Source organism: Schistocerca serialis, chromosome 9 (genome assembly GCF_023864345.2).
Source record: "Schistocerca serialis cubense isolate TAMUIC-IGC-003099 chromosome 9, iqSchSeri2.2, whole genome shotgun sequence".
In the NCBI taxonomy this organism is placed as follows: Eukaryota; Metazoa; Arthropoda; class Insecta; order Orthoptera; family Acrididae; genus Schistocerca; species Schistocerca serialis.
The window spans coordinates 98,123,441-98,150,783 of NC_064646.1; positions in this window are offsets into that span (position 1 = coordinate 98,123,441).

A 27,343-nucleotide genomic window follows, 5' to 3' on the forward strand; every position below is an offset into this window, starting at 1 on the left:
AATTATTATAGTTGTTTTAAGTAATCGGCCTTCAGCCGTTTTTAAATTAAAGTTCTTGTCTGTGTGGGGCCTTCAGCCTAATTGGAGATAAGGCCTTCTGCCTTGTGTTTTTTTTTAATTAATTTTGCCGGCAGTCTTATATCATGGGCCTTTAAATTAAACTGGTTTGCTTTTCAAGTGTTAGATTTGTTGGGCCTACAGCCAAGTTATAGAACTTACTTACGTGAGGCCTTCTGCCTTCTGAATATTCGGTTTGAATCTGAATTTTAAGTTAATGGCTTTCAGCCGTTTTTAAATTTAAGTGGTTGTGTCCTTAAGGTAGAAGACAGTGTGGTCTATTCAGCCGATAACTAAGTTCAAAAATTTTTGCTGTGTTGTTTGGACAACTAAATAAAGTTATATGTGTTTGAGTGTAACTGAAAGCCCCCTTTTCGCCCCTTTCCACAATTCCAACTACCTGTTCTGTCCTGCGGACTTAAGCAGGGCGTCTCAGTACGCGCCACACACGAACTTCTACTTCGCAATGGGAACAAATAACGCAATTTCTAAAATTCATGTCTGTTTTGTTGTAGACATATTGTTTCAGGGTTAAACTGGCCGCGCCGAGTTGTGACATGTGAAGCGGTTTGCGATTTATATTTATTATGAAAAAGAGTGATTAGTCTCAGGCTGCTTCATCGTGTGTGAGTCCTTCACCTCCTTCCACTGATGCTCGTGGAAAGGGAGCTGTGATTCGGAGCCGAACTCGCAAGATGATGCTAAATGTCGTAAACTTCTGCGGCACTAAAAAAAAAGCAGCGGAACAAAGTGCTACACAGGTTTGCTCAGTCTGGAAGGCGAGATGCTGTCTACACATGAAAAAGCGTGGATCAAATGAGGGTAGAGCCACGGGTCGTAACACATCTGAAATGTAACGTCCACTGTTCAAAGTGCCGTCAATGCGAACAAGAGGTGACCGAGACGTGTAACCAATGGCACCCCATACCATCTCGCTGGTTGATACGCCAATATGGCGATGACGAGTACACGCTTCCAATGTGCGTTCACCGCGATGTCGCCAAACACGGATGTGACCAACATGATGCCGTAAACAGAGCCTGGATTCATCCGAAAAAATTACGTTTTGCCATTCGTGCAATCAGGTTCGTCATTGAGTACACCATCGCAGGCGCTCCTGTCTGTGATGCAGTGTCAATGGTAACCGCAGCCATGGTCTCCGAGCTGATAGTCCATGCTGCTGCAAACGTCGTCGAACTGTTCGTGCAGATCGTTGTTGTCTTGCAAACGTCCCATCTGTTGACTCAGGGAGCGCGACGTGGCTGCACGATCCGTTACAGTCATGCGGATAAGATGCCTGTCATCTCGACTGCTAGTGATACGAGGTCGTTGGGGTCCAGCACGGCGTTCCGTATTGCCCTCCTGAACCCACCGATTCCATATTCTGCTAACAGTCATGGGATCTCGACCGACACGAGCAGCAATGTCGCGATACGATAAACTGCAATCGACCTTTATCAAAGTGGGAAACGTGATGGTACGCATTTCTCCTCCTTACACTAGGCATCACAACAACGTTTCACCAGGCAACGCCGGTCAACTGCTGTTTGCGTATGAGAAATCGGTTGGAAACTTTCCTCATGTCAGCACGTTGTAGGTGTGAATACTCTGGAAAGCTAATCATTTACATATCATATCATCTTCTTCCTGTCGGTTAAATGTCGTGTCTGTAGCACGTCATCTTCGTGGTGTAGCAATTTTAATGGCCAGAAGTGTAACTTCCATCTGGTCAAATTGTTTGTGTTCGAAATGGTGGGTGCTTCTGTAACCGGACAAAGTGTCGGAGATTTACTCCACATACAGGTAACGCGGAAAAACATCATCCCATAAGCTACAGCGTGGACTAAAATGTTTGCTGAGTGATTGTGGGAGATGATCACTGAAGAGGATTGTGACAAGAAATAAGAGGACAAGAGCTGCAAAAGTCACTGAAGAGCTGAATGTCGCACTCGCGAACTCTGTCAGCACTAAAACTACACGGAGGCGACTCCATGAGCAGGGAATTCCAAGGCGAACTGGAGTTCCAGAACCACTCATCAGTGATACAAATGGCCGCAACAGGAAAACGTGGCGCCGAGGCCATAAAATCTGGACTATGGAGCCATGGTAGAAAGACATTTGGTCGGATGAGTCTGGTTTCACACTGTTTCCAACTTCTGGCCCAATTTACTTTACAACAGTGAAACTTGGTGGGCATTCGGTGATGGTATAGGCAGCCACACCGCGGTATTACATGGGCGCCTTGATTACCCTGCAAGATCGCATTGCTGTCAAGCATTGTGCGACCATTTCGGCTGATCAGGTCCACCCTTAGTACGATGTCTGTCCCCGGGTGGTGATGCTGTGTACCAAGACGCAGGCACCCTGGTCACAAGGCTAGCTTTGTGAAAGCGAGGATGAATTATTACATCTTTCCTGGCCACCACGTTCACCAGATCTCAATATTTTTGAGCCTTTGTAATCCACTTTAGAATGGAAGTTGCGTGATCGCTAACCATCTTCATTACCGTTTAATGAAGTTGCCACTATTTTGAAGGAACAATGGTACAATATTCCCTTATAAACATTATAGGGCGTGTATTTATCCATTCCGAGACGACTGGAAGGTTTTGAATGCCAGGGGGTTTCTACACTCTATTAGGAGTGGTAGTGAGTTGTCTTTTTGGTGTTTCCGTGTTTTTCTCCACTCCCTGTGTATCAAAACAGAGATTCCCATCTGTGTCCAGTCCTTCGCCCTTTAGAATGTCAACAAGCTGCGGCGGCGCGGTTCTTTCCGTCCCTTCATGACGGACCTGCACCTACCTGTGAATATTGTCTCAGCAGATCATCAGTAGGGAAGCCGAGTGAAACCTACTGTACTTCAACGTGAACCAGGCTGCAATTAAAGTCACTAATCTATGTTTCGGGAGAAAGTTTTCATATGAAATGAAAAGCTTGGAAATTTTGTCCTCAATTAATATATTCTGAAACTTAGATGAACAAGTATCACTGCCTAGCCCGTGCTAGTCTTAACACAGTCACTCACAATCCCTTTCACTCACGTTAGCAAGTTTATGGTGTTGCATTTCCCGGAAACGTAATAGCTACAAAAATACTGATTGTTTTAGATCGATAATGCTCGTAAAATATTAAGTTTGTCGGTACCAAATGCAGTCACAGTTTTTAGCCACCGACCTGCTCAATACGCCACGCGGAATTTATGTCTTTTCTCGTCACAAAATTCATTTAAAAATTCCGAAATTTCTACACGCCCATCGGAATAATTATGCCGTCACTTCACCACACTTTTAATGTATGAAACACTGCTAGATCCGGCAACTTATCATTTCCATCGGAACTACTACTACACACATCCGAACTGTTTCATGGCTAGGCTTCCACACCTCCATAGAACGCTCTAAGTCTTCTCTACCAGCAGAGAAAGGCGCGCGAAGAATATTGCTTTACCATTGGTCAATTTACTCAACAGCCAATAGCAAAACAGCACTTTCCCGCGTCAGTCCGCGCTTTCCATCAATAACCAATCGCAAAATAGTAAACCTAACGACTGCACTTTTTACCGACGTAATTATCTAATATGCTGAAGTTTTGTTTATGCATAAATTTATTTACTATTGTTATTTATATCTGAATTAACTTTCCCTTTTTCCATAAACTTATTTTACAAATCTATTCAACAAAAATCCCCTTTGTCCATATCCATACTACTTCGAAATGTTCCCACACTAAATCCTACTACATAACTCGTTAAACACTTATCTTCATATTAACCTTAAACCACACTCGCGCATCATTCATGCTGCTAAAACACATTTACAACATTTTACATACATAAAAAGACATATAACACTTTATGAAAATAATAGAACAGTTCATCAAAAACATTCAATTACTTTGGTGCACTCAAGTGGGCACAATCCAAACTAAAATCACAGTCCCCCTATCCAATACTGTCCTCTATCGGCTGATACATAAACTACGTGCGCGTCCAGTCTCGCGTCACCATCTCCCACTTAACCGCCTCGAAGACAGGATTGTTATACGGCTCTACGCCTCAAAGCGGTAGTGTGAGGAGCATAGCTTTTAAATAGTGCGGAGCCATTTCAAGTAGAGGAATATAAAGACGCAGTACACAGATTTTTGCCACACGTATCAGTTTCACGCTTTCGCAACCTGCATTGTGTACACATTGAAAGATTACCGCCAAACCCCCTTGCCTAGGGACGCCAGGTGAAAGTTGATGTCGTCAAGCCCTGAATGAAAGTTGCGCAACGGATAACTGGGGAGGGGAGCTTGAGAGCGCTACCTAGAGAGTGTGCCCTTTCTGTACGATACTAGACAAGGAGCTGGAGGGCTCACACGCTGATGTGTGGGTCCCTGCATTCTATATCTTTTATTTTAAATGAATTCCTTTAACTTGACTCCTTTGTGATTTTTAGGATATGTTAAAGATTGATGACAATTGATTACCTATCTATTTTAAACATTATCACTCGACTTTACAGCGATTGCAGCAATTGTTCCCGTTTACAGATATTACAATTTTACAACTTATAGCTCGGGTATATTACATACTAGTCTGCACGCACATTTCTAGAGGCAAGACGGAATGGCGTTGGCCAAATGTATACCACCAAAGTCTCCCAATAATTTACATAGAACGTCCACTATGTAAGGAGGATAATGGGCAAACTGGGGACCAGATACATTAACACAGGGGGTCAAATTTCCGAAATTAAACGAGAACATTCATTTCTTTACACAATCCGAAGCTGGAATAAAAGAATTAGCGCAAATATTCAAATACCTCTCTTCCACGCGTGAACATGGAGACAGACGCACTGAGGGCATTTCTGCTCACTTACCCGTTCTCTGTAACACTCCGAGAATATCGCGGGCACCCAGAGGTCTTCCTGGGCCCCGGTGGAGGGGATGGTCGAACCACCTGGCCGTGACCAACCTCTCCACCCCAAATGTTGTGACAATGGAACGTCTTTGACTTTTACCTGCCTGTGCTGTCTCTCTGATCCTCCACCGAGGAGTAAGGTTGGCACTACTATACTACAGAACTACTTCCCAACTAAGATTTGGCCACGCTTTACGGGAAGGTGCTAGGAGGATTAGGAAAGTTCAAGTGCAGATTCACATTCACGTACAAGAGATCCATAATACACAACCCATATAAATACGTATAATGAAGCCTGACACATTTCTTTCCACCCGTCCACATGGGTTCTGTTGCACCCGCAGCCGGCCGCGTCGTGCAATAAAATTAGCGGCGAAGCCGCCTCTGTTCTATTTCCCGTTGCGAGCGAGCAGCGAAACCTGCTGCTTATGGAGCGGAAACGACTGTACCGTTTCAACGTGTTTTTAACTATCTTTATAAACGCTTTCACTCTCTTAACACAGCCCAAACCACTTTAACTTGCTAACGAAAATTATAAAAATTACCAGTTTCAGCCACTCACGTCACACCATCGAATTCAGTCCAGCTAAGCAACGGCCAAGGCTTTCCGACGTGTGCGTTGTCAGTATAGCCTATAGCATTTCTCGAGGCTAATTCTGTCTGAACCAGTCTCATACTTCTTCGCATAAAGTTGATGGCGACTCAAAGTCCATACCGCATTAGGGAGTTCTTGGCACACTTTGCATTCTGACATGACAGAAAACGCTACCATCTCTGCGTCCACGAACAGGATCTCTTGGACTCTTCAGCTATCGATTTATTACTCACTTTCTCGCTCTCGCAGATCACATCATAATACTCATTACATTTAGTAAAGTAACCACAAAGATTTACACGAAATTAATATATTGCATGATAAAAATAAATACGTAGCATAACAATAAATGCGATGCACAGTTATATGCACTAAAGAACGAAAGAAACTGGTACACCTTGCCTAATTACGTTTAGTGCCGTCGCGAGCACGCACAAGTGTAGCAAGGCGACGTGGCATGGATTCGACCAATGTCTGAAGTTGTGTCAGAGGTAATTGACACTGTGAATCCTGCACGGCTGTCCATAGATCTGTAAGAGTACGGCGGTGGGGGGGGGGGGGGGGGGGTGGAGATCACTTCTCAACGGCGTGTTGCAAGGCATCTCAGAAATGTTCAATAATGTTCATGTATGGGGAGTTTGGGGGCCATCGGAAGTGTTTAAACTCAGAAGAGGGTTTCCTGGAGCCACTCTCCAGCAATTCTGGACGTGTGGGGTGTCGCATTGTCCTGCTGGAATTGCCCAAGTCCGTCGGAATGCACAATGAACATGAATGGATGCAGATGATCAGAAGGGGTGCTTACATACCTGTCACCTGTCAGAGTCGTATCTAGATGTATCAGGGGTCCCATATCACTAGAACTGCACACGCCCCACACCATCAGAGAGCCTCCACCATCTTGAGCAGTTCCCTGCTGACATGCAGGGTCCATGGATTCATGAGGTTGTCTCCATACCCGTACACGTCCATCCGCTCGATACAATTTCAAACGAGACTCGTTCGACCAGGCAACATGTTTCCAGTCACCAACTGTCCAATGTCGATGTTAACGGGCCCAGGCGAGGCGTTAAGGCTTTGTGTCGTGCAGTCATCAAGGGTGCACGAGTGGGCCTTCGGCTCCGAAAGCTCGTATCAATGAAGTTTCGTTGAATGGTTCGCACTCTGACACTTGATGGCCCAGCACTGAAATCTGCAACAATTCGCGGAATGTTTGCACTTCTGCCACGTTGAGCGATTCTCTTCACTCGTCATTGGTCCCGTTCTTGCAAGATCTTTTTCCGGCTGCAGCGATGTCGCAGATTTGATGTTTTACCGAATTCCTGATATTCACGGCACACTCGTGGAATGGTCGTACGGGAATATCCCCACCTCATAGCTACCTCGGAGCTGCTGTGTCCCATCGCTCGTGCGCCGACTGTAACACCACGTTCAGACCCCCTTAAATCTTGATAACCTGCCATTGTAGCAACAGTAACCGATCTAACAATTGCGTCAGCCCCTTGTTGTCTTATATAGCCTTTGCCGACGCAGCGCCGTGTTCTGTCTGTTTACGTATCCCTGTATTTGAATACACATGCCTATACCAGTTTCTCTGGCGTTTCAGTGTATTTTACTGTAGTACAAACACGTGACGCTCTAAAGACGTATATAATGTTCTGGGGGACATAGTGCCGTTGCTTTCCTCCACCGGTGCTAGGTAGGCCCAGAGGTGCAAGCTGAGAGCAAGGTCGTCACGCATTAAAGGTGACATACTGTCTGTTCCAGCTTATCAGCATAATACGTATCCAAGTCTTGCCAGAGACCAGTAAGCGGAGGGAACTTTGCAAATTGAGTAACTTAGGGTGTCGGTGCTTCACTTGCTCATCACTGTAAATAATAAGCGTCAACTGTCCCCGCCGCGCGGAGTGGCCACGCGGTTTGAGGCGTCATGTCACGGACTGCGCGGCCCCTCTCGCCGGGGGTTCGAGTCCTCCCTCGGGCATGGGAGTGTGTGTTGTTTTTAGTATAAATTAGTTAAAGTAGTGTGTAAGTCTAGGGACCGATGACCTAAGCAGTTTGCCGGCCGGGGTGGCCGAGCGGTTCTAGGCGCTTTAGTCTGGAACCGCGAGACCGCTACGGTCGCAGGTTAGAATCCTGCCTCGGGCATGGATGTGTGTGATGTCCTTAGGTTAGTTAGGTTTAAGTAGTTCTTAGTTCTAGGGGACTGATGACCTCAGAAGTTAAGTCCCATAGTGCTCAGAGCCATTTGAACCATTTTTGAACCTAAGCAGTTTGGTCCCTTAGAAATTAACACACACACACACACACACACACACACACACACACACACACATACACACTCACAACTGTCCCCAATAGGGTCAATATACTGATGAGCCAAAACATTATTAACGAATTCTGTCCGAACAGGCCTTGAAGATGGAACGGTAGCGACCGACCGCTACCTCATCCTCAGCCCATAGGTGTCACTGGATGCGCAAATGGAGGGGTATGTGCTCAACATACCTCTCTCCCGACCGCTGTCTGTTTTCGTTACCGGAGCCGCTACTTTTGAAGCAAATAGCTCCTCAATTTGCCTCACAAGGTCAACTGGCCGCATATGCTCGAGAAGGCCCAGCCAGCTAAGTTACGATCTTAAAATCTTGAGAGCACGGAAGTTCAATTCGGCAGCGGCGGCGGCGATGGTCCAGCCACCAGACCGAGCGTCACCGCGGAACTCCTAACCCAGCGGATGAGTTCAAATGTAATGAGATAAGTCGGGCGCCATGACTTCCTCCGTGCTAGCCACCGTGGATTCCAAATACATCGATCACGTTGCGGCGTAAAAGAATTTCGCTTTGTGAAAGACTGTCTGTCTTTCACCAAGCTGCAGTCTTCTACTGAAGTCCTATGCGCCTAATATCCCTGATGTCTATTTGTTGTAGAATCTTTGAACGTATGCGCAGAAAATAGGATGTAGGTCGTAGGTCCGTTGTCTTGAGCTGTAATTAACTGTTAGCGAGGAACTAACACTGCCTAAATGGCTGATTCCGTCACTTTTCGGGATGTCATTCGTATTTATTCTACCAACACAAATGTAACATGGATGTCCGGCACATAGCTCGCGTGCGGTTGAAGCGGGATTGAATAGCATATTTCATGACAGGTGGATTCGTCGAAGCACCATACCATGGCAAATTTCCAACCTTTTTCTCAGGCCAATCTCGCCACTTTCATGAATGATGATGAAATGATGAGGACAACACAAACACCCAGTCATTTCGAGGCAGGTGAAAATCCCTGACCCCACCGGGAATCGAACCGGGGACCCCGTAGCCGCTGGAGGCTTCACTCCTTGCCATCCTGAGAGTCAAAACGTTTCATTCAGTATCTCCCTAACAATAGCCGTATACTTTGTTTTACACCTATGACGCAGTAGTTTCTGTTTCTTTAGAACTTTCTTTACAGAGACCGTATCCCAAGGAACGTCCCACCCATCACGAACTGTTCTACTGGGTACAGACACTGATGAACCAAGACTTTATGACCACCACCCATCGCGAATTTGAATGCGGCCTCGTGACTTTGTGGGCACGTTCAGCGGTAACAAAATTACGCGAGGTGATTATTACTAACGTTTAAAAACATCCGAAGCGACACAGATGATGCCGAGACAAGTAATTTAGTATAGTACATCATGAGGCCGCAGATGTCAGGAAATACACCAAAAGTGGATGGCAGATGTTGAACATGTGACGTCGTTACATGACGTACGAGGTGCATTCAAGTTCTAAGGCCTCCGATTTTTTTTCTCCGGACTGGAAAGAGATAGAAACATGCGCATTGTTTTAAAACGAGGCGGCGTTCATTGTCAATACGTCCCAGAGATGGCAGCACCGTACGGCGGATGGAATTTTACCGCCAGCGGCGAGAATGAGAACTGATTTAAATACTTAAAATGGCGACGTTTTCCTTACTTGAACAGCGTGCAATCATTCGTTTTCTGAATTTTCGTGGTGTGAAACCAATTGAAATTCATTGACTGTTGAAGGAGACATGTGGTGATTGAGTTATGGATATGTCGAAAGTGCGTTCGTGGGTGCGACAGTTTAATGAAGGCAGAACATAGTGTGACAACAAACCAAAACAACCTCGGGCTCGCACAAGCCGTTCTGACGACATGATCGAGAAAGTGGAGAGAATTGTTTTTGGGGATCGCCGAATGACTGTTGAGCAGATCGCCTCCAGAGTTGGCATTTCTGTGGGTTCTGTGCACACAATCCTGCATGACGACCTGAAAATGCGAAAAGTGTCATCCAGGTGAGTGCCACGAATGCTGACGGATGACCACATGGCTGCCCGTGTGGTATGTTGCCAAGCAATGTTGACGCACAACAACAGCATGAATGGGACTTTCTTTTCGTCGGTTGTGACAATGGATGAGACGTGGATGACATTTTTCAATCCAGAAACAAAGCGCCAGTCAGCTCAATGGAAGCACACAGATTCACCGCCACCAACAAAATTTCGGGTAACCGCCAGTGCTGAAAAAATGATGGTGTCCATGTTCTGGGACAGCGAGGGCGTAATCCTTACCCATTGCGTTCCAAAGGGCACTACGGTAACAGGTGCATCCTACGACAATGTTTTGAAGAACAAATTCCTACCTGCACTGCAACAAAAACGTCCGGGAAGGGCTGCACGTGTGCTGTTTCACCAAGACAACGCACCCGCACATCGAGCTAACGTTACGCAACAGTTTCTTCGTGATAGCAACTTTGAAGTGATTCCTCATGCTCCCTACTCACCTGACCTGGCTCCTACTTACTTTTGGCTTTTTCCAACAATGAAAGACACCTTCCGTGGCCGCACATTCACCAGCGGTGTTGCTATTGCCTCAGCGATTTTCCGCTGTCATGGAATCATGGCGTCAGAATTCTGAAAAGTGTGTACGTCTGCAGGGCGATTACGTCGAGAAGTAACGCCAGTTTCATCGATTTCGGGTGAGTAGTTAATTAGAAAAAAAATCGGAGGCCTTAGAACTTGAATGCACCTCGTACATCTACGCACGTGCAGCGGTGGAGTCTCGGTGTGTCACACCTCATATTCCCAACCCAAGTGAAGTATTCGCGACAGTGTGGCTCTGGGCTTACGTGCGCGACTTTAGTGTAAGGGGCTCAAGTGTTCGAATCATGCGTCTTGCATGCAGCAATTTTATTAACTGCGTGAGACAATTATATGTTTACACTGTGGTATTAATTTATTAATTTGTTTACAGGTGTCCCGGTCTACGCTGGTTTATTTCAAAATACAGTACAACAAAAATTTACGGTACTGCATGACCAGTAAGTGGGCATTTATTTAATCATCAGTCTTCTGACTGGTTTGATGTGGCTCGCCACGAATTCCTCTCCTGTGTTAACCTCTTCATCTCAGAGTACCACTTGCAATCAATGTCCTCAATTATTTGCTGGATGTATCCCAATCTCTGTCTTCCTCTACAGGTTTTGCCCTCTACAGCTCCCTCTAGTACCATGGAGGTCATTCCCTGATGTCTTAACAGATGTCCTGTCATCCTGTCCCTTCTCCTTGCCAATGTTGTCCACATATTCAAATGGTTCAAATGGCTCTGAGCACTATGGAACTTAACTGCTGAGGTCATCAGTCCCCTAGAACACTTAAACCTAACTAACCTAAGGACATCACACACATCCATGCGATCGTAGTGGTCGCGCGGTTCCAGACTGTAGCGCCTAGAACCGCTCGGCCACACCGGCCGGCTGTCCACATATTCCTTTCCTCTTCGATTCACCTTATGAGTCCACCAACAGATTACATTTACAAGAAGTATTCGAAATTTGCACCGTTTGTTTGAATGCTCAATTATACCTTCACGCACGGGCTTGAAAACACCCTCCAAATTTTGGATGTGCCATCACGTGCCCAACATTTGTTATCCACTTTTGGGGTACTTCGCGGCGTTTGCGACCCCATGTGTCGTACATTAAATTAAATGTCTCAGCGTCATTAATGTCGCTGCGGGGTTCTCTAAACGTTAATAAGAATTACCCCGTGTAAGCAATGCAGAGGCGACTGGGGAATCAGTCTGGCAGAATACGGTATGTAAATGAGGAAATCCACAGACACTTGCGACTCTGAAGGAAGACAGATTGTTGTGGTCCGGCGCCTGAGAACGGTCATCTCGCAAACGGCGATGTTAGTCAGCTGTCTTCGCGCTGCTATGGCGAGCATCTTTCGAAAGTTGTTGAGGGACGGTGAGACCGAAACCAGGAGTGGGCGACGAGGTTGTGGACGTACGCACCTCACCACAGAACGTGGAGGCCGGTGGCTCGCACGCACTTGTGAAGTAGGTCACGCGGCGGTCTGTGGAGGATCTGACGACCGAGGAATACCGCTCGTGCGAGCGTTCAAATATTTCGAAGCGTACCGCTCAGCTCACTATGTTAAAAATGGGGTCTGGAAACAGACGACCGAACATGTTCCATGTTGACCGAATGGTGTCTTCAGGTGAACCGCGGTTCTTCTTACCCCAGGTCGATGGTCTTGTCAGAATACGCTACATCCAGAAGAACGGCAGCATGAAATATGTACCGCGGTCCGGACACAAGTTGCAGGGTTCAGTATTACGCCGTTTTTTTTAACTCATCAGTCTTTTGACAGGTTTGATGACGTCCACCACGAATTACCCTCCCGCGTCTACATCTACATCTACAGCTACGTGATTACTCTGCTATTCACAATAAAGTTCCTGGCAAAGGGTTCAATGAACCACCTTCATGCTGTTTCTCTACCGTTCCACTCTCGAACGGCACGCAGGAAAAACGAGCACTTAAATTTTTCCGTGAGAGCCCTGATTTCTCTTATTTTATCGTGATGATCATTTCTCCCTATGTAGGTGGGTGCCAACAGAATGTGTTCGCAAACGGAGGAGAAAACTGGTGATTGAAATTTCACGAGAAGATCCCGCCACAGCGAAAAACGCCTTTGTTTTAATGATCGCCACTCCAATTCACGTATCATTTCTGTGACACTATCTCCCCTATTTCGCGGTAATACAAAACGAGCTGCCCTTCTTTGTACTTTATCGATGTCATCCGTCAGTCCCACTTGATGCGGATCCCACACCACACACCAAAACTCCAGAATAGGGCGCACAAGTGTAGTGTAAGCAGTCTCTTTGGTAGACCTGTTGCACCTTCTAAGTGTTCTGCCAATGAATCGCAGTCTTTGGTTTGTTCTACCCACAATATTACCTATGTGATCGTTCCAATATAGGTTATTTGTAATCGTAATCCCTAAGTATTTAGTTAATTTACAGCCCTCAGATTTGTGTGACTTATCACGTAATCGAAATTTAGCTGATTTGTTTTAGTACTCATGTGAGTAACTTCGCACTTTTCTTTATTCAGGGTCAATTACCACTTTTCGCAACATACAGATATCTTATCTAAATCATTTTGTAAGTCGTTTCGATCATCTGATGACTTTAGAAGACGGTAAGTGACAGCATCATCTGCAAACAATCTAAGACCACTACTCAGATTGTCTCCTATGTCGTTAATATAGATCAGGAACAATAGAGGGCCTATAAAACTTCCTTGAGGAACGCCAGATATTACTTCTGTTTCACTCGATGACTTTCCGTCTATTACTACGAACTGTGACCTTTCTGACAGGAAATCACGAATCCAGTCGCACAACTGAGGCTATACTCCGTAGGCACCCAGTTTGATTAGAAGACGCTTGTGAGGAACGGTGTCGAAAGCCTTATGGAAATCTAAAAATATGGAATCAATTTGACATCCCCTGTCGATAGCACTTATTACTTCATGAGTATAAAGAGCTAGCTGTGTTTCACAAGAACGATATTTTCTGAATCCGTGCTGTCAATAAATCGCTTCCTTCGAGGTACTTCATAATGTTCGAATACAGTATATGTTCTAAAACCCTACTGCAAATCGACGTTAGTGATATAGGCCTGTAATTCAGCGGATTACTCCTACTTCCCTTTTTGGGTATTGGTGTGACATGAGCAGTCTTCCAGTCTTTAGGTACGTATCCTTCTGTGAGCGAGTGGTTGTATATAATTGCTAAATATGGAGCTATTTCATCAGCATACCTGACTGATATACAACCTCATCATCTCAGAGTACCACTTACAGAATACGTCCTCAATTATTTGCTGGATGTATTCCAGTCTCTGTCTTCCTCTACAGTTTTTACCCTCTACAGCTGCCTATAGTACCGTGGAAGTTTTTCCTGATGCCTTATCAGATGTCCTATCATTATGTTCCTTCATTTCGTCAGTGTTTTCTATAAATTCCCTTCCTCGCCGATCCTGCGGTGAACCTTCTCACTCCTTGCTTTATCAGGTCACCCAGTTTTCAATATTCGTCTGTGGCACCAGATCTCAAATGTCATTTTTTCGCTACCATATAATGTTGTACTGCAAACGTACGTTCTCAGAAATGTCTTCGTCGGATTAAGGCCTATGTTTGATACTAGTAGGCTTCTCTTGGCCAGAACGCCCTTTTTGCCAGTGCTAGTCCGCTTTTTAGCCGCGAGGGGTGGCGCCTTGCCACGATCCACGCGGCTCGCCCCCCCCCCTCCCCCCCTCCCGCCCCCCTCGTCAGAGGTTCGACACCTTCCTCGGGCATGGGTGTGTGTGTTGTCCTTGCCTAAGTTAGTTTAGGTTAGATTAAGTAGTGTGTAAGCCTAGCGACCGATGACCTTAGCAGTTTCGTCCCATAGGAACTTACCACAAATTTCCAAATTTTCCGATTTTATGTCCCATTTGCTCCGTCCCGCATGGGTTATTTTGCTGGCTAAGCACAACAATTTCTTAACTTCATCTACTTCCTGATCCCCAATTCCAGTGTTAAGTTTCTCACTATTCTCATTTCTTTTACGTCTCATTACTTACATCTCTCTTCGATTTACTCTCAGTTCATATTCTGTTCATTCCATTCAACACATTCTGTAATTCTTCTTCACTGTCACTGACGATAGTAATGAAAGCAGTAAGTCTTATCATTGATATCCTTTCACCTCAGATTTTAATTCAAGTTTTGAACGTTTCTTGTATTTCCGTCATTGCTTCTTCGATGTATAGATTGAACAGCAGCGGCGAAAGACTGCATCCCTTTTTAATCAGAGGCTATTATACAGGGTGTTACAAAAAGGTACGGCCAAAATTTCAGGAAACATTCCTCACACACAAAGAAAGAAAATATGTTATGTGGACATGTGTCCGGAAACGCTTACTGTCCGTGTCATAGCTCATTTTATTACTTCTCTTCAAATCACATTAATCATAGAATGGAAACACACAGCAACATAACGTACCAGTGTGACTTCAAACACTTTGTTACAGGAAATGTTCAAAATGTTCTCCGTTAGCGAGGATACATGCATCCACCCTCCGTCGCATGGAATTTCTAATGCGCTGATGCAGCCCTGGAGAATGGCGTATTGCATCACAGCCGTCCACAATACGAGCACGAAGAGTCCCTACATTTGGTACCGGAGTTGCGTAGACAAGAGCTTTCAAATACCCTCATAAATGAAAGTCAAGAGGGTTGAGGTCAGGAGAGCGTGGAGGCCATGGAATTGGTCCGCCTCTACCAATCCATCGGTCACCGAATCTGTTGTTGAGAAGCGTACGAACACTTCGACTGAAACGTGCAGGAGCTCCATCGTACATGAACCACATGTTGTGTCGCACTTGTAAAGGCACCTATTCTAGCAGCACAGGTGAATCGAGGTGAATCGAGGAAGTACAGTACATATTGACGAAACTAAAATGAGCTCTAACGTGGAAATTAAGCGTTTCCGGACACATGTCCACATAACATATTTTCTTTCTTTGTGTGTGAGGAATGTTTCCTGAAAGTTTGGCCGTACCTTTTTGTAACACCCTGTATATTCTATAAACCATCGTGAGCAGTTCTTTTGTTGCTATTCGCCCTATGATTTTAGAAATTCTGATGGAATGTTACCACACCTTCCACTTTATTTGATCCCAAGTCTTCCAGAGCGCTTTTAAATTGTGACTCTAATCTACATCGTCTCCAGCTTTTTCTTCTATCACGTCATCAGAGGCTTTCTTCCCACTTACCCCCTATCTCCCATGCATTTAACGGTGTAATTCCCATTGCACTCTTATTGTGTTATGGGGGACATTAGACTGGGCTCCCTTTGTACCTGAGATTGTAAGCGAAGGCCCTATGACTGCATCCATTGATGTTTGTTGTCTTGCCCTCTGGTGATGGCATCTTCTAGAAGGATAACTGTGAGTGTCACAAGGGCAGAAGCATGCTGTAGTGGTTTGAGGAGCACGACAGTGAATTCACATTGATGTTTTCGCCACTGAATTCGCCTGTCGTGACCCCCGATGAAACATTTTTGGGATCCTGTCGCCTAATAGCGGAAAGCGAAAAGTGGAAACTGGAAAGACGGGAAAAATATATGTACAACAGATGTACTTCCACTGGAACTGATAACAGAAAAAAATGCATATAGGTGTACTTCCACTTAATTTAGAGATGTTTTAAATTTTCTCCTTCATTTCGTTTGTTTTGGGATTTCACTGTAACAGTTATTACCCTGTAATTATACATAGCAAAGAATATAATGAAATCTATTACATAAAATGGTGTGAGTTACATCTCTGCTTCGTTGACAGCTTGTATCAACTTCTTTGGTGTGTTCTGACAGTCAGAACACGATTTTCTGTCATAAAGTACTTATTACCTTTCTCTATATGCACAACTGTTGAGATGTTTTATACGAGTATATATCGTATAATAAGTGGTCAGTAATTGTTATGACATCTAAGTAGCATTAATCTTCTTCGTAAGTATCACTTTCTACCTTTTGCTTTGTTTTTGTTATCAAGCATTCCGAGAACGTGATGCGTTACCGAAGCCATTCATTTTATAAAGTAATGTCGAAGATTAATAACACTGGGATGCAAGTACTGAACAACACCACCAGCGATCCCAGAAGACACAGTTGGCCTGGAGCGAAACAGTAAACCGACAGTCTAGTTGCAGACAATCTGCTGGTCACTTCTGAGTGACAAAAATCTACTTTTCCACCACACGACTGTACTGAACAACATACGCTGTGCTGCGTTCATTATCACACGATTTCTGTTACTCTTAAACTGTGTGACAGAATAGCAAAGCACACAATTTAATGTTATTTCATTTCTGTAAATTTTTTATTGTACGCAATGCGCAAGAGGACCATATGCGCATTATTGAGCCCTGTGACACTCTTAGGCTTCGAGAAGACAGAGCCGCTTATTCTGTTATTCGCAAAATATCTGTAACATCAACTTTACAGCGTCGATCAGTGCCGTAATTATTGGTTCAAATGGCTCTGAGCACTATGGGACTTAACTTTTAAGGTCATAAGTCCCCTAGAACTTAGAACTACTTAAACCTAACTAACCTAAGGACATCACACACTTCCATGCCCGAGGCAGGATTCGAACCTGCGACCGTAGCGGTCGCGTGGTTCCAGACTGTAGCGCCTAGAACCGCTCGGCCGCCGGAATTATTGACTAAGAGCCAATTAATGCTAGTTGTGACGACTTTTCCTGTAGTGCCGGGCTGCCATTTCAAAATGTCTCTCCCTTTTCCATTTATTTTCATGTATCTCGAATTCCCGGTATTTCTCCTTACTTTTCTTCGTCCCAGAAACCTCGTTTACCGCTGCCCTCTCACCTCGAGTTCCCGCGGGAGCAGTGAAGGTTAGCAGCCATTGGTTGCCTCCCATATCCGCGCTGCCAATGAGGAGCCGAGCAGCACGCGACATCTGTGGGACATCCGCACAACTATCTCTACTGGTCACTCAATCGGTGGCCGTGAGAGTCCGCCACGCTACATGCACACACTTCCCTGTTGGCGTGAGACGCATTTCTGTAGGCGTCATTAACACAAGATATCTGCAACGCGTGGAACAGATTCTCGACATCGGACTGGAGGCATATTGTGTAACTTCACACTATACGTCCAACGGTAAACGACTCCCAGCAGTGATGTATCGATTTCATAAACGTGCTTTCCTTCAGATTCAGGGACACGTGATTGTAGGGTCCATTGATAATGGCTTCAATTCGACGAGTAAAATAGTACACAGGTTTTTTGTAGGTATGCCACATGAACCTAAGGCCACTCATTTATCATTTTATCCCTCAGAGGTGCCAAATTGCAGGGACTTTAATTGATACGTTTCATCCACTTCCACTGTTCCAAATAGTCCCAGACATTTTCTATGAGATTCAGACCGGGTGATTTAGCGAGTCAGTCGATAGGGTATCTTAGCGTTTGTCGAACCAAGAACGTATGTATGCAGTCCTGGGAATACGCTTGTTGTCATCTTGGGAGACGGTCTGGAGTGTCGAAAGTGTAATCGTGATGAAGAAGGGGCACACACATCCCCTGTAATGTTGAAATAAACATTCTGTTTCTTGTTGTGAGACACCCGAATCAAAATACCCAGTGCGTGTAGTTTCTTTCTCAACGTTCACTCTGAAAAACACTGAGACGGACCGGTATTCACGGACAGCAAACCAAGGCGACACTCGTCATCCGTGCCTATTGGTCACGATGTTTTTACAACCGTTATTTCCACGCTGTGTTACGTGGCTGTCAGCGGTACACCAGTCATTGTAGACACACTCGCGAACCTGGGAATGCTTCGTAATTGCTGGATAGGTTGGGGAATTGGATGTACAGGGTGTCCATAAATGTTTACCCTGATTTCAAGATAATTGTATTTATGACGGTAACGTATCTTTTTTGTTATAGGTATTTTACGGAACCCATGAAGTTTCCGTACATCTGTGTCTCATTCAATACTTTCGTCACAAGGAGCGCTGTGTGAGCCATACAGTAGTAACGGCTTTCCCCCAGTAGAAAGCTCAATGCGTTGTGTGACTAGCAGAAACCAAATCACCGATTACTGTGCAATGAAAGTTTGTGTCCCGTTATGGAGGTCAAGTTAATCAGAACATTGATGGACATTTTTTTAGCAATGGGGTGGGTTCAGTAATGAACAAGTAGCGACAGACCGTTTGTTTCAGAGAAGACTGTGCGGGCAGTTCAAACTGCATTCACGAGGTCGCCACGGAAATCGATCAGACAAGCGTCGTGGGAGCTTCATGTGCCAAAAAGTGCAGTGCATAAAGTGGTTCACAAACGTCCTAAACTGTTATGTCCAAATTGTTCAGGAATTACAATCATACGAGCGCTCGAAATGTGAACAATTTGCAGTGGACATGCTGAAACATTTGGATGAAGACAATGATTTCTTGAAGAGCGTGTGTTCTTCAGATTACGGTAAATTTTATGTTTGTGGCTCATTTAAACCCCATAATGATCACATCAGGGGATCAGAAAAACCTCATGTCATAGGAGAACACATCTGGGACACCAAAGGTTAATGTGTGGTGTGGGTCAATGTGTGGTCAAGTGATCGGTCCATTTTCTTCCCTGAAAACAATGTAAGTTAACATGTTTACCTAGACATATTGGTGAAATATGCTGTTACCCAGCTACAGGATATGCAAGACACCACCATCTTTCAGTAAGATGGCGCCCTGCTTCATTGGGCTCTAGAAGTTCGCTATTTTCTTAATGAAAGCTTTCCCAACAGATGGATACGCAGAGACAACCCAATCCATGGCCACCGTGATCACCTGACAGAAAGATATTGTGTACAAAAGAAGTGTCCTGATATTGCCACATTTCAACAATGCAACAGAGATCAATCGACACAATCACACCAGACATTTTGCAAAATATGTGGCAAGAGACTGAATACTGGCTTGATATTCTGCAAGTTACTAGGCTCACACATGACAAAGTGATTTAAATGTTGAAGTGTAATTACCTGTATTAAATTTTTATGTAAAGTTCAAAGTTTAATGAGTACAGGCATATGTGGTATATTGCATGTTTCATTTACTGTGTCCAATAAACAGTTACAGTATTTTGTTAACAGGGTAAACATTCATGGATACACTCTACACTATAAATAATCCCTCCCCCCCAATCTGTCTCTCTCTGCCCATCTCCTCCTACCCTCTTAGCTTTGTGCATCTCCTCCTCGCACCCCCCCCCCACCCCCTCCCTCCGTCCCCCTTTCTATGTGCCTCAGCTTCTCCTCTCTCTCTTCTCTCTCTCTCTCTCTCTCTCTCTCTCTCTCTCTCTCTGTCCACCTCCTCATCGCCTCTCTCCCTATAATCATTGCTTCCCCTCCCCCCCTAGTCTGCCCTCTTATGCCTCTCTCTGACCTTGGGCCTTGTTTCTTGTTATTGCAAACGACACCTTGATTGGGGATTGACATCGCTTACAATGAGTGGGCAGATGTGTTGGGGTCACTAGTACATTGGGTATAAGAGACACCTCTCCAGCTGCTGAATCTGTGAGGATAGTAGATTCAGTGACAACATTTCTCATAGCTTTATTCTGCGAGTGGGCAGTATCAGAAACCTCTGGATGTGTTTATTAGTATTATAAGCCGATAAGCCATAAATACAGCATTCCCGTTGAAGAAAATACGCTACAAAAATGTATACACACGTTAAGGAACGAAAACTATTATTTATGTGTTTATTTTACATTTAATATTTCAATACACATGTTGTACAACCTTCTGTTTAGCACATTGTTACTTTAAATGTTCAAAATGTTTACCATTGGCGGCTATACATATAACAGAACGACGAGCAGTCGCCGCAACTACGTCAGTCAATGTTACAATGGATATCGCTACCCACATCGCTCTTATCTCCTGGCGAAGTTCCTCCAGCGTGCGTGGCTTACGTCGATAGGCGTTATCTTTCACAATTCCCCACAAGTAAAAGTCCATAGGCGTTAGATCTGGCGACCGTGGAGGAAACTCAATGGGGACTCTTCGTCCGATCCACTGCCCTGGAAAATTGTCATCCAGGAAAGCTCATCCGCCTAGGTGGAAGTGTGGTGGCGCCCCGTCTTGTTGCTAGAAGACCTCTTCATCAGCTGCATAAAGCGCACGTATACCTGGCAAAACTGTTGTGCATGACATTTTCAAGTACACTTCTCCAGTGACAGTAGCGTCAAAGAAAAAGGGTCATACTAACACCCTAGATGATAGTCCACATCACACATGAACCCCTGTAGATTGGCCACTTTATCCACATAAACATGCGGATTTTCCGGTGCCCAGTACACACTGTTATGCCGATTCACGGTTCCAATAAGTTTAAATTGTGCCTCATCACTCCACACTACCTTCGTCACAAATTGTCATCAGTTACCTTTTGCTGATACCATTTGCAAAATCTCATTCGGTGATCAGGATCGACATCATTAATCACATGCAGTAATAGTGGAATGTAAACTTTCCACTTTGCAGCTTTCAGGATTTTTCGTACACTTGTACTACTAACCACCACTTCACGTGCACATTGCATAGCAGACTTCCGTGGAGAATTAACAAACGCTTCCAACACGAGAGCCGACGAAGCAGGACTTGTAGCTGTTCGCTGTCTTCCTGATAATCCTTTGTGCATATCGCAAATCGTTCCACGCAATTCAAACTTTTCAATGATGCGTTTAGTTGCTAGGCGGGTTGGCGGTTCTGTTTCAAACTCCCATCCCACTGATATTGCACTTCAGCGGCATTATCAAACTTGAAAAACCACTTCACAATACATTTTCGTTGCTCGAATGTCAATCGTGCTCCAGCTATCTTGTTTTCCCAATACCGAGATCAAAGTACTAGGCACTAGCATGTGTTGAGCCGAAGACCATACTACAACACACTCGTAACTCATATCGAACGGCAGTATCGATATCTCGATAGAGCCTGGAAAGAAATGTATAAATTTTTCTGGTGGACTCTGTACATTGTATGTCCATCTGAATGTTTATTAGTGTATTATGTAAAAATATGAAGTAAATCGTTCAAAAACTTTTCCAGATTTTTCGTAATACCGTTCCACCTTTATATCTTTGTGAGTCATCAGCCTTCTGATGTTTTATGCGGCTTGCCACGAATTCTTCTCCTGTGCCAACCTCTCCTCCTCAGAGTAGCACTTGCAACCCAAGTGCTCAATTATTTGCTGGATGTATTCCAGTTTTAGTCTTCCTCTACCGTTTTTACCCTCTACAGCTTCCTCTAGTACCATGGAAGTCATTCCCTGATGTCTTAACATATGTCCTATCATCCCGTCTCTTATCTTTGTCAGTGTTTTCCACATATTCCTTTTCTTTCCGATTCGGCGCAGAGCCTCCTCATATTTTATCTTATCAGTCCACCTAATTTTCAACATTCGTCTGTAGCACCACATCTCAAATGCTTCGATTCTCTTCTGTTCTGGTTTTCCCACAGTCCGTGTTTCACTAGTGTAAGATGCTGTGCTCCACACTCACATTCCCAAAAATTTCTTCCTCAAATTAAGGCTTATGTTTGATACTAACAGACTTCTCTTGGCCAGGTATGCTCTTTTTGCCAGTGCTAGTCTTGCTTTTGATGTCCTTCTTGCTCCATCCGTCATTGGTTATTTTGCTGCCTAGGTAGGAGGTTTCCTTAACTTCATCTACTTCGTTACCATCAATCCTGATATTAAGTTTCTCACTGTTCTCATTTCTGCCACTTCTCATTACTTTCGTCTTTTTTCGATTTACTCTCAGTATATATTCTGTTCTCATTAGACCGTTCGTTCCATTCAGCACATCACAAAATTCTTCTTCACTTTCACTCAGGATAGCAATGTCATCAGAACAAACCTGTCACTGAACTCTTTACAGTAGCCCTATCTTCCTATTCATAACGAATCCTACTCCCGTTATAGCATCTTTTGCTGCCGTTGATATTTTATATGCAACGAGTATAAAAGGCAATGGCTTGACTGACTGACCCAGACCTAACGTCTAAGGATAGAAATTTGAAATATGGAGAGGGTTTCGATCTTACATTGTAAGCGTAGCTTGATAAGGGGTTTTCAGAATTCCACCTTTATGGAGATGAACTAGGAGATGAAACATTTCTTCAACGTATGTTGCTATTAAGGCAATTTTGAAGATAGACTTATGAGAATTGGTATTTGGTTTCTTGAAAAGAAATAAAGAAATATGTGTCTCTGCAATTTTTAAAAATTAGCCGCTATAAGGGTGCAAAGTGCGTTTCAGAGTCTTTGGAAATTCAACCCCTAAGGAAATGGAATAGGGGATGAAATGTTTTATGAAAATGTTTCATTATGAAATGATTTTTAAAGTTAAATCTATGAAAATCTGAATTTGGCTTCTCGTTTGGAAATAAAGAAATACGTGTTTAACTGCTTTTGGTAATTGAGCTCCTAAGGGGCTGAAATACGAGATGAAAATTTTTAAGAAAATATTTCGTTATATTAAAAAAATTTATAGGTAAATCTGGGAAATCTGAAATTTCATTTCTCGGTTAAATATAAAGAAATATTTGTTAGGGGATGAAAGTTTCTATGGAAACACCACCATAGGAACGCAAAAGGCACAATTTAACGAAAACCTTGGATTCCAGCTATCAGAAGTACATTCGCAAAAGACCATGCTTCTACGGCGTGAAAATGTAGATGTTGTGGTTTCTGAACAACATAAAAGTTCGATTTAAGAAGAACAAAACACATAAACCTGTGCAGACCATACAGCCTACGTGAGCAAAGCAGTAGGCGCTAGCTAGTATTTCATATATATTTATATACCAGAATAGGGGTGCATTAAAACATATAGCCCACAGTATAGAGGATAGATTAGACGGTTCTCACTGTTATACCAACAAATCAGGCAACTTCATTCGCGGTGTGGGCAGGGGCACGCCCAAACACAATAGCTGTTTCCTGCCACCCGACCGTGTCTCCACTTCCATCCATTTTTACTGTGCTGACTCTATACAGTTTGGGACATACACGCCACATTACTGTTACGACTTATGTCAGCGACGGAGTGTCACATGATAAGTTAGTATCATTTCCACACCATCTACTCGTACTACGTTAAAAAGCTAACACTGTGCTCTTTTAAGGCGGTGACTAACATTTTACCTCGTGAGCTTAGAAGACTAGCAATGTAACAAACAAATGAGCTCTATGTTGTTGTTGTGGTCTTCAGTCCAGGGACTGGCTTGATGCAGCTCTCCATGCTACTCTATCCTGTGCAAGCTTCTTCATCTCCCAGTATCTACTGCAACCTACATCCTTCCGAATCTGCTTAGTATATTCATCTCTTGGTTTCCCTCTACGATTTTTACCCTCCACGCTTCCTTCCAATACTAAATTGGTGATCCTTTGATGTCTCAGAATATGCCCTACCAACCGATCCCTTCTTCTAGTCAAGTTGTGCCACAAACTCCTCTTCTCCCCAATTCTATTCAATACCTCCTCATTAGTTATATGATCTACCCATCTAATCTTCAGCATTCTTCTGTAACACCACATTTCGAAAGCTTCTATTCTCTTCTTGTCTAAACTATTTATCGTCCACGTTTCACTTCCATACAAGGCTACACTCCATACAAATACTTTCCGGAACGACTTCCTGACACTTAAATCTATTCTCGATGTTAACAAATTTCTCTTCTTCAGAAACGCTTTCCTTGGCATTGCCAGTCTACATTTTATATCCTCTCTACTTCGACCACCATCAGTTATTTTGCTCCCCAAATAGCAAACCTCCTTTACTACTTTAGGTGTCTCATTTCCTAATCTAATTCCCGCAGCATCACACGACTTATTTCGACTACATTCCATTATCCTCGTTTTGCTTTTGTTGATGTTCATCTCATATCCTCCTTTCAAGAAACTGTCCATTCCATTCAGCTGCTCTGACAGAATTACAATGTCATCGGCGAACCTCAAAGTTTTTATTTCTTCTCCATGGATTTTAATTCCTACTCCGAAATTTTCTTTTGTTTCCTTCACTGCTTGCTCATTATACAGATTGAATAACATCGTGGATAGGCTACAACCTTGTCTCACTCCCTTCCCAACCACTGCTTCCCTTTCATGCCCCTCGACTATTATAAATGCCATCTGGTTTCTGTACAAATTGTAAATCGCCTTTCGTCCCCTGTATTTTGCCCCTGCCACCTTCAGAATTTGAAGGAGAGTGTTCCAGTCAACGTTGTCAAAAGCTTTCTCTAAGTCTACAAATGCTAGAAACGTAGGTTTGCCTTTCCTTAATCTATTTTCTAAGATAAGTCGCAGGATCAGTATTGCCTCATGTGTTCCAACGTTTCTACGGAACCCAAATTGATCCTCCCCGAGGTCGGCTTCTACCAGTTTTTCCATTCGTCTGTAAATAATTCGTGTTAGTATTTTGCAGCCGTGCCTTATTAAACTGATAGTTCGGTAATTTTCACATCTGTCAACACCTGCTTTCTTTGGGATTGGAATTATTATTCTTGAAGTCTGATGGTATTTCGCCTGTCTCATACATCTTTCTCACTAGATGGTAGAGTTTTGTGAGGCCTGGCTCTCCCAAGGCTGTCAGTAGTTCCAATGGAATGTTGTCTACTCCCGGGCCTTGTTTCGACTCAGGTCTTTCAGTGCTCTGTCAAAATCTTCATGCAGTATCATATCTCCTATTTCATCTTCATCTACATTGTCTTCCATTTATATAATATTGTCCTCAAGTACATCGCCCTTGTATAGACCCTCTATATACTCCTTCCACCTTTCTGCTTTCCCTTCTTTGCTTAGAACTGGGTTTCCATCTGAGCACATGATATTCATGCAAGTGCTTCTCTTTTCTCCAAAGGCCTCTTTAATTTTCCTGTAGGCAGTATCTATCTTAAGTCTAGTGATATGCGCCTCTACATGCTTACATTTGTCAACTACCCGTCCCTGCTTAGCCTTTTTGCACTTCCTGTCGATCCCATTTTTGAGACGTTTGTATTCCTTTTTGCCGGCTTCATTTACTGCATATTTATATTTTCTCATTTCATCAATTAAATTCAATGTCTCTTCTGCTACCCAAGGATTTCTATTAGCCCTCGTCTTTTTACCTACTTGATCCTCTGCTACCTTCACTATTTCATCTACTTGGCCTTACCGCATGGTCAAAAAGGAAAGCCCCACGAAGCTCGATTCCTCTACCTAGTAGGCAATGGTGTGTTGAAGGAGGCATTGAAAATGTGTGCTCCGACCTTCGCTGGCCTCATGCAGTTAACTGGAACAATGACGCAGGTGGCAGTATCACCGCCACAAGTCGCTTGCTGTTGCGTCTGTAGTTTCTAGGGCTCTGTGATTATGACAGAATAACGACATATTTTACTGTTGCTGTTGTTACATTCGATGCTTGTGCAGTTGTTCGTCCATCATGCGCATCTGATATTGTCGGTCGAGCAACTTACGATTTCCGTCTCAAAAATTTTGAGAAATCTTGCTCACACCCAATGACGTTTGCCTTGTGCCCAAGTTCCTAGTTGCCATGCCAGTACAGTTGTCGACAGACCTTCGGTGCGTTAATTGTAAGTTGGCGGTTTGCCTGAAGGAGTTGTTTGGAGCAGAGGAAGCGAGCCTGGCTCCCAGATAAAACACCTCGCGGTGATGGGCTGTGGGGGAGGTAGGGGACAAGCCCCGCCTACCTCTTTCTGGCTTACTGCTTCCGTGGAAGCTAAAGTCACACACAAAGGTAAAAGTTGTTACAATATTGTTCTAAATCGTCTTGTGCAGTGACATGTTTAATAAACACCGTAGCTGCAACATTTATGTACACTTACAGCAAGACAAGGAAACAGTAGGAAATAGAATATTACAACACAGCAGACAACAATAGCTACTCCGCATAGTATTGTCAACTCTAGTCGAGAAGAAGTAAGAAAATTAGTGACAGCTGGCAGCGCTGTTACCAACTGTCAACTGCGAAGAGCAAACGGCTGCAGGAGAAGACAATAGCCGTCCACAGAGATGTGACAACACTCAGGCGTTTCCATAGAGACGTTTACAAAACCACGTTATGATATCGGTAGAGGAAGGAATGTGAAGCTGCCACTCCCAGCCCTATGCACCTGTCAGGGACCGACAAATGCTGAGTCAACTGCAGGTAACGCTGACAGCAGTGAAAAACAGATGACTACCGGCAGATGTGTTCCGTTTTCTGCGTATTAAGGACTATGAAGCTGATTGACCTACTGCAATAGTATTCGAGTCCAGTGCGCTAAAGGTCTTGAAAGGCAAAATACGGAACTGTTGGAACGGTAAGCCACATAGAAAGTAGTGAAAATGTAGAATCCCTCAGCCCCACAAGGCGTAAGGAAGTCCAAAAACAGTAAAGCCCAACCCATATGGAGTAAGATTCGCTGTGAGCTTGCTTACTGGCTCGCACAACAGCTTCCAAACAGATTCTGTTGACTGTTACACTACTTGTCTGGACGGACCTTTGAATGTTTTCTTGTGAAGGTTTGTGTGGTATTTCCCTTGTCGTGCTCGCTGAATGTTACCCGCACTGGCCGATCAGAAGTTGTGTTGGCGTCTTGACGTCACCCCCTCAAAGGTGGCGCCTCAGCGCAAGTGTGGCCGTGTTAGGTACCTGATAGACTGCAAAATAACGTCAAAAAACGGAGTAAAGGAACCATTATTGTTTTAATCGATGCACAGAGGGAATAGCCGTTCCGATGTTCTGAGAAAGCATCCCGTTATTCCATCATATGGAATGGCATGATACAACATGCAGCAAACTTTATACTGTGGGGCTGCTTTGCAAGATACGCAAGCCAGGCATTCACACTCCCACCTAGCCGACGATCAAGTACTC